Below are 11,186 nucleotides of genomic sequence, written 5' to 3' on the forward strand. Positions count from 1 at the left end.
CTGCAGCATGCTAATAAAATTTTGAAAACGGCCGGGCGCGATGGCTCAAGCCTGTAATCCCAGCACTTTGGGAGGCCGAGACGGGCGGATCACAAGGTCAGGAGATCGAGACCATCCTGGCTAACATGGTGAAACCCCGTCTCTACTAAAAATACAAAAAACTAGCCGGGCGAGGTGGCGGGCGCCTGTAGTCCCAGCTACTCCGGAGGCTGAGGCAGGAGAATGGCGTGAACCCGGGAGGCGGAGCTTGCAGTGAGCTGAGACCCGGCCACTGCACTCCAGCCTGGGCGACAGAGTGAGACTCCGTCTCAAAAAAAAAAAAAAAAAAAAAAAAAATTTGAAAACATAAGTTTGCTAACACTGGTATTTAAAAGTTTTAAACTGTTGTAAAATACGTATAATATGAAATTTACCATATTAACCTTTTTTTTTTTTTTTTTTTAAAGACATGGTCTTGCTCTGTTGCCCAGGCTGGTGTGCAGTGGCGTAATCATACCTCACTTAACCTCCAACTCTTGGGTTCAAGCAATGCCCCTGCCTCAGCCTCCCAAAGCACTGGAATTACAGGCCTGAGCCATCATACCCAGCCCCATCTTAACCATTTTTAAGTGTACAGTTCAGTATTGTTAAGTACATTCACACTGTTGTGCAGCCAATTTCCAGAACTTTTCATTTTGCAAAACTGAAACTCTATACCCATTAAACCAGGGGTCCCCAACCCCCATGCCTGCAGACTAGTACTGGTCCATGGCCTGTTAGGAACTGGGCGACATGGCAGCTGAGCAATGGACCAGCCACACATTACCGTCTGAGCTCCGCCTCCTAACAGATGGGCAGCAGCATTAGATTCTTTTGCAAACCTTATTGTGAACTGTGCATGTGAGGGATCTAGGTTGCACACTCCTTATGAGGATCTAATGCCTAATGATCTGAGGTGGAACAGTTTCATCCCGAAACTATCCTCCCTCTACTCCCCGACCCCACGCCACCCCCTCTGTGGAAAAATGGTCTTCTGGTCCCTGGTGCCTAAAAGGCTGGGGACCGCAGCACTAAACAACAAATCCTCCACTGCCTCCCTCCCTCCAGGCCCTGGTAATCACCATTCCATTTTCAACACTGGCATATTTTTATTTTATATATTTATTAACAAACATGTATATAGCAATTACTATATGCCAGGTACTGTTCTAAGCCTTGAGCTCAGGAGTTCAAGACCAGCCTGGACAACATGGCAAAACCCTGCCTCTACCAAATGTACAAAAGTTAGCCAGCTGTGGTGGCGTGTGCCTATGGTTCCAGCCACACGGGAGGCTGAGGTGGGAGGATCGCTTGAGTCCAGGAAATCAAGACTGCAGTGAGCCATGATGATGCCACTGTACTCCAGCCTGAGTGACAGAGTAAGACCCTGTCTCAAAATAAAATAAAATAAAATAACAATAATAAAAACCCTAATGAGGTCAATACTGTTATTATTCCCATTCTACAGATCAGGAAACAGAAGAGCTAAGTAAACTGCCCAAGATTACACAACTAGGAAGTGACCAAGCAAGAATTCAAACTGAAGGAGTCTGGCTTTATAGTTTTTGCTATAAACCATGACAGTGTAAAAATATTCACTGTAAAGAAAAACTCATCAGGAATTAGTATCATTTCTTCTATGTATATCTATCTATTGTAGGTGCAATTTAACTTAATATTCATCTCCTGTCTAAAAGACTATGTGACCAAGGTTACAAATGTCAATTGACATTTTTAGAGACTATATATATATAGCCCAGCTTTTGTTAAGGCATTTTCTTGAAGTCAAACAAAAAGTACCTTGTATTTTAAGTATGCCAATTATAATTTACATGTAGTATTTTATAATAAAATACTTTATAAATACAAATCACAACTCACTACGATTACTTAAATTAAAATACAAAGAAAAAAAATCCAGCTGTTTCTCTCTGGTCCCTTCCAAGGAAGAAAAAAGGAGAGAAATAAACTTCTAAATAAGTTTACAACAGCATGGCTCAATCTCAGCTTAACCTGGTAAATTCAAATTTGTCTTGCTTTGCAAGGTGTACATCCAGACCAGTCTCAATTTGTCATCCAAATATATATCTCAGTAGTAACTTATTTTTATTTAAGGGATGGGTGTGAGATTTCCTTCTCTTGATTTTTTAGCTTAATAATTCTTTCCTACAAGATCAAACCATGCTTGTCATCAGTCATGTGGTGTCATTTACTATACGTTAAAAACGGACAGAGTCGACAGAAAGAACAATCGTTTTCTGGAAGCCCCAGTCTGATGTAGGTTAAAAGCTCTGCTGGGGTTTGGTTTTATAATCCCCAGGAGGGGATAGCAGGGGTACTAATAACGCACTCAACGAGATCACGTACTATTTCAACTACTTTCTCCTCCTATTATATACCTGATTCACAAAAACAAGCAGACAATGCATCATGTAATCTCCCGTCACCCATTAGCCATTGCAATGTGGTACAATCTCCAGCACGAAATAAAAACCTGGGCATGGGAGAAACAGCAAAATCACCGCTACCCCGGGAGCTGCTCAGATATTTACAATGCTGTCGTTCCCACCCCATCCCCCAAACTGGCCGGCCAGGCAGCACAGAAGCAGACGGATGCTCACCCGGGCGCCGGCTGCTACTCTCCCTTCACCTGCGGGGCCTGCAGTCCGCTGCTGGCGGGGGCTTGGCTCCCGCAGCCCGCCGCCCGCCTCTCGGTGACAGCCAGCCCAGCCGCTGACCATCCCGGCCCGGCTCTGTTTACAAGCGGCTTCTCGCGGTTCCACTCTGAAATGCTTCCGCCGGCGGCCCGGGCAGCCAGAGCCGGACACACAAGGTTCCAGGCTGCGAGGACGTGTCTTTCCTGCCCGAGGGACCGGGCAGCTCGGCCGGGCCTGACCGCACCCACCAGGCCTTCTTATTTCTTTGCTTTCTTATGTACAGTTCCTCTCGTACACATTGTGAAAGCAATGGCGTGCGTCGCGGAGCCTCCTCACTGCTCCACCCAACGCCAAAATGGGTGTTTGCGATTGGAAAATGTCACTTAGAACATGTCAGGGTCGGGCTGGTTTTTAGCATCTTCCTTGTCTAAGGGAATTAATTACGCAAAGAAATAAGTTATTTCCAAAAGTGGGACTATTAGAACCTGGAGATTGCTTCTCATTTCCGGTTTTGGGGCTGCAGTGAAAATCCGTTTTCACCGTCCTTTCCTACGCAGGTTGAAAAGGGGTGGTTTTGAGGTGAGGTCTTCACCCCCACTTGCGGATTCCCAGCAAAATAGAGTGTGCATGTGTGTGCACACGGGCAGGACTGTTGAGTAAGACCACCCACACCCCACCCACCGTGACTGTGGTCGCTTTGCAGGGATATGCTGGTCTGATTGGACAGACCTTCCTTGCAGTTTCCTGTCTGTTTTCCATCATAGCACACTTCTTAGCCATTTTCTCACTGTATAAGTACACATTTATATATTTTATTGGTCTTCCCACGCTCACGCATCTCACCTACAAACTCCCAGAGGGCGGGCACTATTTCAGTTTCACTCACCACCATCTAGTAGGCACCTAGCACAGGTCCAATGTATATATATCTGAATAAATGAATGAACAAAGGAATGAAAAAAAAAAAAGTCAGAGGGGTCAGGGATGAAACACAGAAATCTAAAACTCTGATTCCTCTTCCCACCCTCTGGAAGATTGATAAGCAAATCTTTAACAATTGAGTTAAGAAAAAATTTCCTTTGGTTGATGTTCGAAGTTTAAATAAACTTTCTCTAAACCCTGCAATTTGAGGTACTTTCTTTTCTGTTTTGCTAGAAACAGGATCTCACTCTGTGCCCAGGCCAGAGTGTAGTCGCACGATCATAGCTCACTGCAGCCCTGAACTTCTGGGTTCAAGGGATCCTCCCAACTCAGCCTCCTGAGTAGCTAGGACTACAGGCGCGCATCACCACAACATGGCTAATTTCTTTTTTCTTTTCTTTTTTTTTTTGTAAAGGCAAGGTCTCCCTGTGTTGCCCAGGATGATCCTGAACTCCTAGCCTCAGGTGATCCTTCTTCCTTGCCTTCCAAAGTGCTGGGATTACAGGTGTGAGCCACCTCACCTGGCCAGGGGTACATTTTTTTGTTTTGTTTTGTTTTAATTACCTAAACTTGCAGTATTCTCTTTTGCCTCAGGACTTTGTACATGTGATTCCCTCTCATGAGAGTTCTCAATCCTGGCTCATCCTCTTACTTAGCCTGGCTAATTTCTCCTTGCTCTTTAAGAAGCAGGTGACAGGCACTTGGTCTCTCAAGTCACCTGCTTGGCCTTCTTCCAGGTGTTCTTTTCTTCTTTTACTTCCCTTCATTACTACTCTAAAGCTTTTTAATAAACTTTCACTCTAAAAACAAACAAACAAACAAAACAAAACAGAAAAGGCCAGGCACAGTGACTTGAGCCTGTAATCCCAGCACTTAGGGAGGTCGAGGCGGGTGGATAGCTTGAGGCCAGGGGTTCAAGACCAGACTGACCAACATGATAAAACCTCATCTTTACTAAAAATACAAAAATTAGCAGAGCATGATGGTGCATGCCTATAATCCCAGCACTTTGGGAGGTCGAGGCGGGTGGATCGATTGAGGCCAGCAGTTCGAGACCAGCCCGGGCAACGTAGTGAAAGCCTGTCTCTACTAAAATGAAAATTAGCCGGGCATGGTGGCGCACGACCTGTAATCTCAGCTACTTGGGAGGCTGAGGCACTAGAATCATTTGAACTCAGGAGGCGCAGGTTGCAGTGAGCTGATATTGAGCCAGTGCCCTCCAGCCTGAGCAACAGAGCGAGACGCTGCCTCAAAAAAAAAAAAAAAAAAAAAAAAAAAAAAAAAAAAGCGGCAGGTGACATTACACCTCTTCTGGAAACTTTGCCTGACAGGGCAACCTGCTCCTTTTATGCACTCCTAGAGGACCTCATGTGTTCCTTTATAAATGCACCCATTACATTGTGCTACACAGATCAGTCTTCCGTTGAACTGGTGGTTCTCAAAACTCACATGGAACAGAATCTTCTAGGATGGTGTTTCTCAAACTTTAATGGGTAAGAATTCTGTCAAAATGCAGATTCTGATACAGTAAATCTGAGATGGGGCCTCTGCAACAGTCATGATCTTCTCGGTGATGCTGCATTTTGAATGTCAAAGTTCTTGAATGCTGTTAAAAATGCAGATTCCTAGGCCGGGCGTGGTGGCTCATGCCTGTAATCCCAGCACTTTGGGAGGCTGAGGAGGCCGGATCACCTGAGGTCAGGAGTTCAAGACCAGCCTGGCCAACATGGTGAAACACTGTCACTACAAAAAAATACAAAAAATTACCCAGATGTGGTGGCCAGTGCCTGTAGTCCCAGCTACTCGGGAGGCTGAGGCAGGAGAATTGCTTGAACCCAGGAGGCAGAGGTTGCAGGGAGCCGAGATCACGCCATTGCACTCCAGCCTGGGTGACAGAGTGAGTGTCCATCTCAAAACAAAACAAAACAAAAAACAAAAACAAAAACAAAACACAAAAAAACCACAGATTGCTGGGTCACACATTCACAGGTTTTTATTCTGAAGGTCTACCTACATTAGGGTGCTGAATTCCATAATTTCTACAAGGTCCTCAAGTGCTTCCCATGTAGGTGATCCATGGACCACCCTTTGAGAAAAACTATTTCAAGCTAGCCTTGAAGTCTGAGGTCAGGAGTCTGTGATTTGTCATTGTTTTTCATGGATTAAGCATGAAGTCTGGGACATAAAATGCATTTAAAAAGCTGCTTTTGGCCTGGTGCAGTGGCTCACGCCTGGAATTCCAGCACTTTGGGAGGCCAAGGCAGGCAGATCACTTGAGGCCAGGAGTTCAAGACCAGCCTGGCCAACATGGCAAAACTCTGGCTCTACTAAAAAATACAAAAATTAGCCGGGTGTCATGGCACACGCCTGTAATCCCGGCTCCTTGGAGGCTGAGGCAGAAAATCACTTGAACCTGGGAGGTGGAGGCTGCAGTGAGCTGAGATCATGCCACTGCACTCCCATCTGGAGATAGAGCGAGACTCCATCTCAAAAACACAAACAAACAAAAAAAAGAATGACTGATTTTATTCACTCTCACAAATACAGATCCTCAGCACCAAAATTAAGGGGATAATCACAGAAAAAGGATGAAAGATTTAGGGCTGAGAATAATCTCAGCTAGGCAGCCACTGGCTCATGGGCCTCTGTGTGTCAGCTGGGAGCATTTTGCCTCTCTAAATATAAAATATTTAAGTTCATATCTCCATTCAAAAGATTATCTGCTAACAGCAGTCCCACCATCTTCTTCTGTCTTTTTTTTTTTTTTTTGAAATGGAGTCTCGCTCTGTTGCCCAGGCTGGAGTGCAATGGCATGATCTCGGCTCACTGCAACCTCCGCCTCCTGGGTTCAAGTGATTCTCCTGCGTCAGTCTCCTGAGTAGCTGGGACTACAGGGATACGCCACCACACCCAGCTAATTTTTGTATTTTTAGTAGAGATGGGGTTTCACCACATTGGCCAGGATGGTCTCAATCTCTTGACCTGTGATCTGCCTGCCTTGGTCTCCCAAAGTGCTGGGATTACGGGCATGAGCCACCGCACCCGGTCTTCTTTTGTCTTTTTTTTTTTTTTTTTTTGGAGACGGAGTCTCGCTCTGTCGCCCAGGCTGGAGTGCAGTGGCCAGATCTCAGCTCACTGCAAGCTCCGCCTCCCGGGTTCACGCCATTCTCCTGCCTCAGCCTCCCAAGTAGCTGGGACTACAGGCGCCCGCCACCTCACCCGGCTAGTTTTTTTTGTATTTTTTAGTAGAGACGGGGTTTCGCTGTGTTAGCCAGGATGGTCTCGATCTCCTGACCTCGTGATCCGCCCGTCTCGGCCTCCCAAAGTGCTGGGATTACAGGCTTGAGCCACCGCGCCCGGCCTTCTTTTGTCTTTTAATAGACTATTTTTTAGAGCAATTTTGGGTTCACAGGAAAATTGAGCAGAAAGTACAGAGTTCCCATGTATGCCTTGTTCCTGAAACCCACAACCTTTCCCACTATCAATCCTGCACCACAGTGGTATACTTACTACAATCAATGAACCTGCACTGACAGTCACATCATTACCACCCAAAGTTCATAGTTTACGTTAGGGCAACCATTTTTTTGACTTCTTTATACCCTAACATTCAGGAAGGCCTCTCTTTCAATAATCAGAATGTTTTTTTAACACGGAATGGAGCCTCATGCTGTAGCTCAGTAATTAAGGTTTGCTGGGGGCAGTGGCTCACACCTATAACCCCAACACTTTGGGAGACCGAGGCAGGAGGATCACTTGAGCCCAGGAATTAGAGACCAGCCTGAGCAACATAGTGAGAATCTATCTCTACAAAATTTAAACAATTAAAAAAATCAGCCAGGTGTGGTGGCACAAGATTCCAGCTACTCAGGAGGCTGATACAGGAGGATCACTTGAGCCCAGGAGTTGGACACTGCAGTGAGCTATGATCACACCACTGCACTCCAGCCTGAGCAACAGAGTGAGATCTTGTCAAAAAAAAAAAACAAAAAACAAAACTAGAATGAAATGAAACCTAGAAGATGATCTAGTCCAATTGTTAATCCCCATCCACTTTCTTACTCCAACCTGAGCAAGAGTGAGATCTTGTCTTAAAAAACAAAAACAAAAAAGCACCCCAAACCTAGAATGAGATGAAACCTAGAAGATTATCTAATCCAATTGTTAATCCACAGCCACTTTCTTACTCCAATACTTTTTTTTTTTTTTTTTTTAAAGACAGTAGTCTAGCCCTGTTGCCCAGGCTAGAGTGCATTCAGTGGCATGATCTCAGCTCACTGCAACCACCACCTCCTGGGTTCAGGTTATTCTCCTGCTTCAGCCTCCCGAGTAACTGGGATTACAGGTGCCTACAGCCACGCCCAGCTAATTTTTTTGTATTTTTAGGAGAGGTGGGGTTTCACTGTGTTGGCCAGGCTGGTCTCGAACCCCTGACCTCGTGATCCACCCCCCCCCCCTTCGGCCTCCCAAAGTGCTGGAATTACAAGCGTGAGCCACCGCACCCGGCCTCCAGTACTTTTAACAGCCTCCTATTGCCAGAAGGAGTTCAGACTTCATGGCTTGACCTTGAGGCTCTCTACGTTATTGGCTCCCTCCTACATGTGGGGACATCTGTGTTTTTCTGCACTCAGCATTCCTACCTCCTTTGGGAACTTCCCCTACCTGTAAGACACAGGGTAAGTATGTGATCAATGCTAGGCCAGTTCTACTAGTCACAGTACCCTAGTCTTTTGGCTACAGCGGTTGAGCCAGGGTGGGCATATGACCCAGCCAATCAGAGTCCCTCCCTGGAATTTTCATCTCTGAAGCTGTGGAAGGAGCCTTGCCTATTGGGTTACAGGACTGGAAGGATGTGAATTGGAGGCCCCTGATGGCCATCTTTCCCACCATATGAGAATGCCTGTCTGCTGAAGAAGGGAAGGAAGGTGACAGGGGAGAGGAGAGTAACACCAAAGGAGGGATGAAGATTTTGTGTGAGGGGAGTGGGAAGGTGTGGTGGGACAGTAAGAGCTAATGACCTTGCTTGAGTCCCAGGATCTCCTCAGGTCTGGAGCTAACCTCACCTCCTAGACCCCACAGTTCTATTATCAATTAAGCCCATGTTATCTCAAGGGAGTTTGTGTTGGTTTCTGTCATTTACAACTGAAAGTGTCTTGACTGACACTTCACCTTTCCAGACTTATCTCCCACATACCCCTTTATTCCCATTTTATAGTCCAGACACCTATTTTTTTGCAAAATCATTAGGTCTTTTATTGCATCATTTAAATATCACAAATAGGTCTTAGGAGTCTTCCAGCATCTTGTTTCTGTAGCTGGACAACTCTTAGATCTTATTCATCAGCCTGCTGAACTGTTCCTTTTTCAGAGACATAGGTACCATCCAAAATTTTTCTGATATCCTTATTTTTAACTTGTGACTTGCTGAATCGAAGCAGCTGAATTTGAAACAAGCTCAACGTCATTTCCTTCAAGGATTAATTCATCTTTCTGGGCTTGAGATACCAAACCAGCAACACCTGACCTCCTCTGAACCCTGGGGGGGTATTTTTCACCAAAGAAATTTCAGATTTCAATAAGAGACCCATTCTCCTGGATAACGACGTTAATGGGGAAGTGAGCAGACACAGACCTCATTTTGTAACGGAAGCCCAGTGTAACGTCCTTGATCATGTTCTGTGTGTGACTATAAATAGTCTGAACGGTAGCCAGTTCCTTTCTGTTGCCCCACCATTTGTCAACCCAGAGCCTCTTTCTTCCCAAGAAGGTTGAGTTTTACATTGATGTGACTGAAGTCCCTCCACAGGCCTCCTCTGGGGCCCTTCACAATAACTGTGCTTCCCTTCAGAGTGATGTCAACATTTTCTGGAATGTCAGCAGTCTGGTTGCTGAGAATGATCTTCATTCTTGCAGTAGATGTGGCAACAACAAAAAAAGCCTTTTTTTTTTTTTTTTTTAACCCACTCCTGGAAACGCTTCTTTTCCAATTTTAGGTTCCCCTTTTTAATTAATTAATTGATTTTTTCCCAGCTTTACTGAGGTTAATTGACAAATACAAAGTTTCCCCCATCATATTCCCTTCAGCATCCCTGGCAGGGCAGGCACCCTATCTTGTTCATCTTTGCATTTTCCTCAACAAGTATTATGGTACCTAGTAAATGATCTCCAAAAATGTTAAACGTCATATGAGGAAGTACCATTATTATATACTTTCATTAGATATTTTCCTTTTAGACTTCATTTACTAAAGTAATGCTCAAGCCAGGATTCAAAAAGATCAATGCTGTCTTCCAATAAATAAAACAAAAATCTCATCAAAAAGTGTTTTAAACTTAATCAGAACCTTTTTAGTGCTATTTAGAGCTTAAAATTTGCAAGCCAAGTATACCTCACCCATCTCCCAAAATAAGCCCAAGTAAAAATGATTAGGATATTTATTAAGATCAACATAGTATAATTACTGTTGTTTGTCTCGTTAGGTAAATTAAAAGCATAGGAGATGTCAAATATTGAAGTCACAAATAGAGTTATTCCTTGAAAGTATAAATGAACCTGCTATTCAGCTGGAAGGCACCCACAAGGACATACCTGCTGTTAAAATACAGTTCCATTGAAACAGTTCCATATGGGTTGGTAACTAGCTTCTGTCTCTAACCATTCTAAGTATCCTAAGGTCTCTTTACAAGGAACCTCCCACATCCTAAGATCCAACACACAAAAGATTAATATCTGACCCTATTTTGCTGAAATGGTGGGTATCTCTAGGACCCTACTCTTATATTAGGGCAAGGATTCTTTTTTTTTTTTTTTTTTTTTTGAGATGGAGTCTTGCTCTGTCGCCCAGGCTGGATGCAGTGGTGCGATCTCGGCTCACTGCAACCTCCGCCTCCTGGGTTCAAGCGATTCTCCTGTCTCAGCCTCCCAAGTAGCTGGGATTAAAGGTACATACCACCACATCTGGCTCATTTTTGTATATTTAGTAGAAACTGGGTTTCACTGTGTTGGCCAGGTTGGTCTTGAACTCCTGACCTCAGGGGATCCACCTGCCTCAGCCTCCCAAAGTGGTGAGATTACAGGTGTGAGCCACTGTGCCTGGCCTAGGATTCTTTTCGATTAGTTGATGGCCAGGCCATATATGTCTTTAACTCTTTTGACTATCTCTTCTACAAATAAGTTAACAGAAAAAAGCGAAAAGCCATTAGCAAAGCTAACTATTCAATGATTTCCCACCCCACCACCGACTACCAAGGCTTTTTAAACTAAATAAGTTTAATCAAGAATAAGTGATAGAATTTACAGAAGACATCAATAGAGCAATTTGAATGTGGTCATTCAACAAGCATTTACTAGCTGGGTGCAGTGGCTCATGCCTGTAAGCCCAGCACTTTGGGAGACTGAGGTGGGCGGATCACGAGGTCAAGAGATCGAGACCATCCTGGCCAACATGGTGAAACTCCATCTATACTAAAAATACAAAAATTAACTGGGCGTGATGGCACATGCCTATAGTCCTAGCTACTCACGAGGCTGAGGCAGAAGAATCACTTAAACCTGGGAGGCAGAGATTGCAGTGAACTGAGATTATGCCAC

General features: G+C 44.7%; 1 protein-coding gene and 1 pseudogene across 5 annotated transcripts in view; both read right to left on the minus strand.

Annotated features, from left to right (window-relative positions):
• Positions 1-3,273, minus strand: part of LOC105468002 (pleckstrin homology domain containing M3) — a 211,206-nt gene extending 207,933 nt beyond the window's left edge. For 4 of the 5 annotated variants that reach the window (XM_011717876.3, XM_011717878.3, XM_071073316.1 and 1 more), the window contains exon 1: positions 2,640-3,272. The gene's annotated coding sequence lies outside the window, so the exon portion shown is untranslated. Of the gene's footprint in view, positions 1-2,639 lie in introns of all 5 variants that reach the window. The other variant, XM_011717880.3, reaches the window with a different exon arrangement.
• Positions 3,274-8,929: 5,656 nt separating this feature from the next.
• Positions 8,930-9,501, minus strand: LOC112424320 (large ribosomal subunit protein uL6 pseudogene; annotated as a pseudogene).
• Between the last annotated feature and the right edge of the window lie 1,685 nt (positions 9,502-11,186).

The sequence above is a fragment of the Macaca nemestrina genome, chromosome 11, assembly GCF_043159975.1.
Source record: "Macaca nemestrina isolate mMacNem1 chromosome 11, mMacNem.hap1, whole genome shotgun sequence".
Classification (NCBI taxonomy): Eukaryota; Metazoa; Chordata; class Mammalia; order Primates; family Cercopithecidae; genus Macaca; species Macaca nemestrina.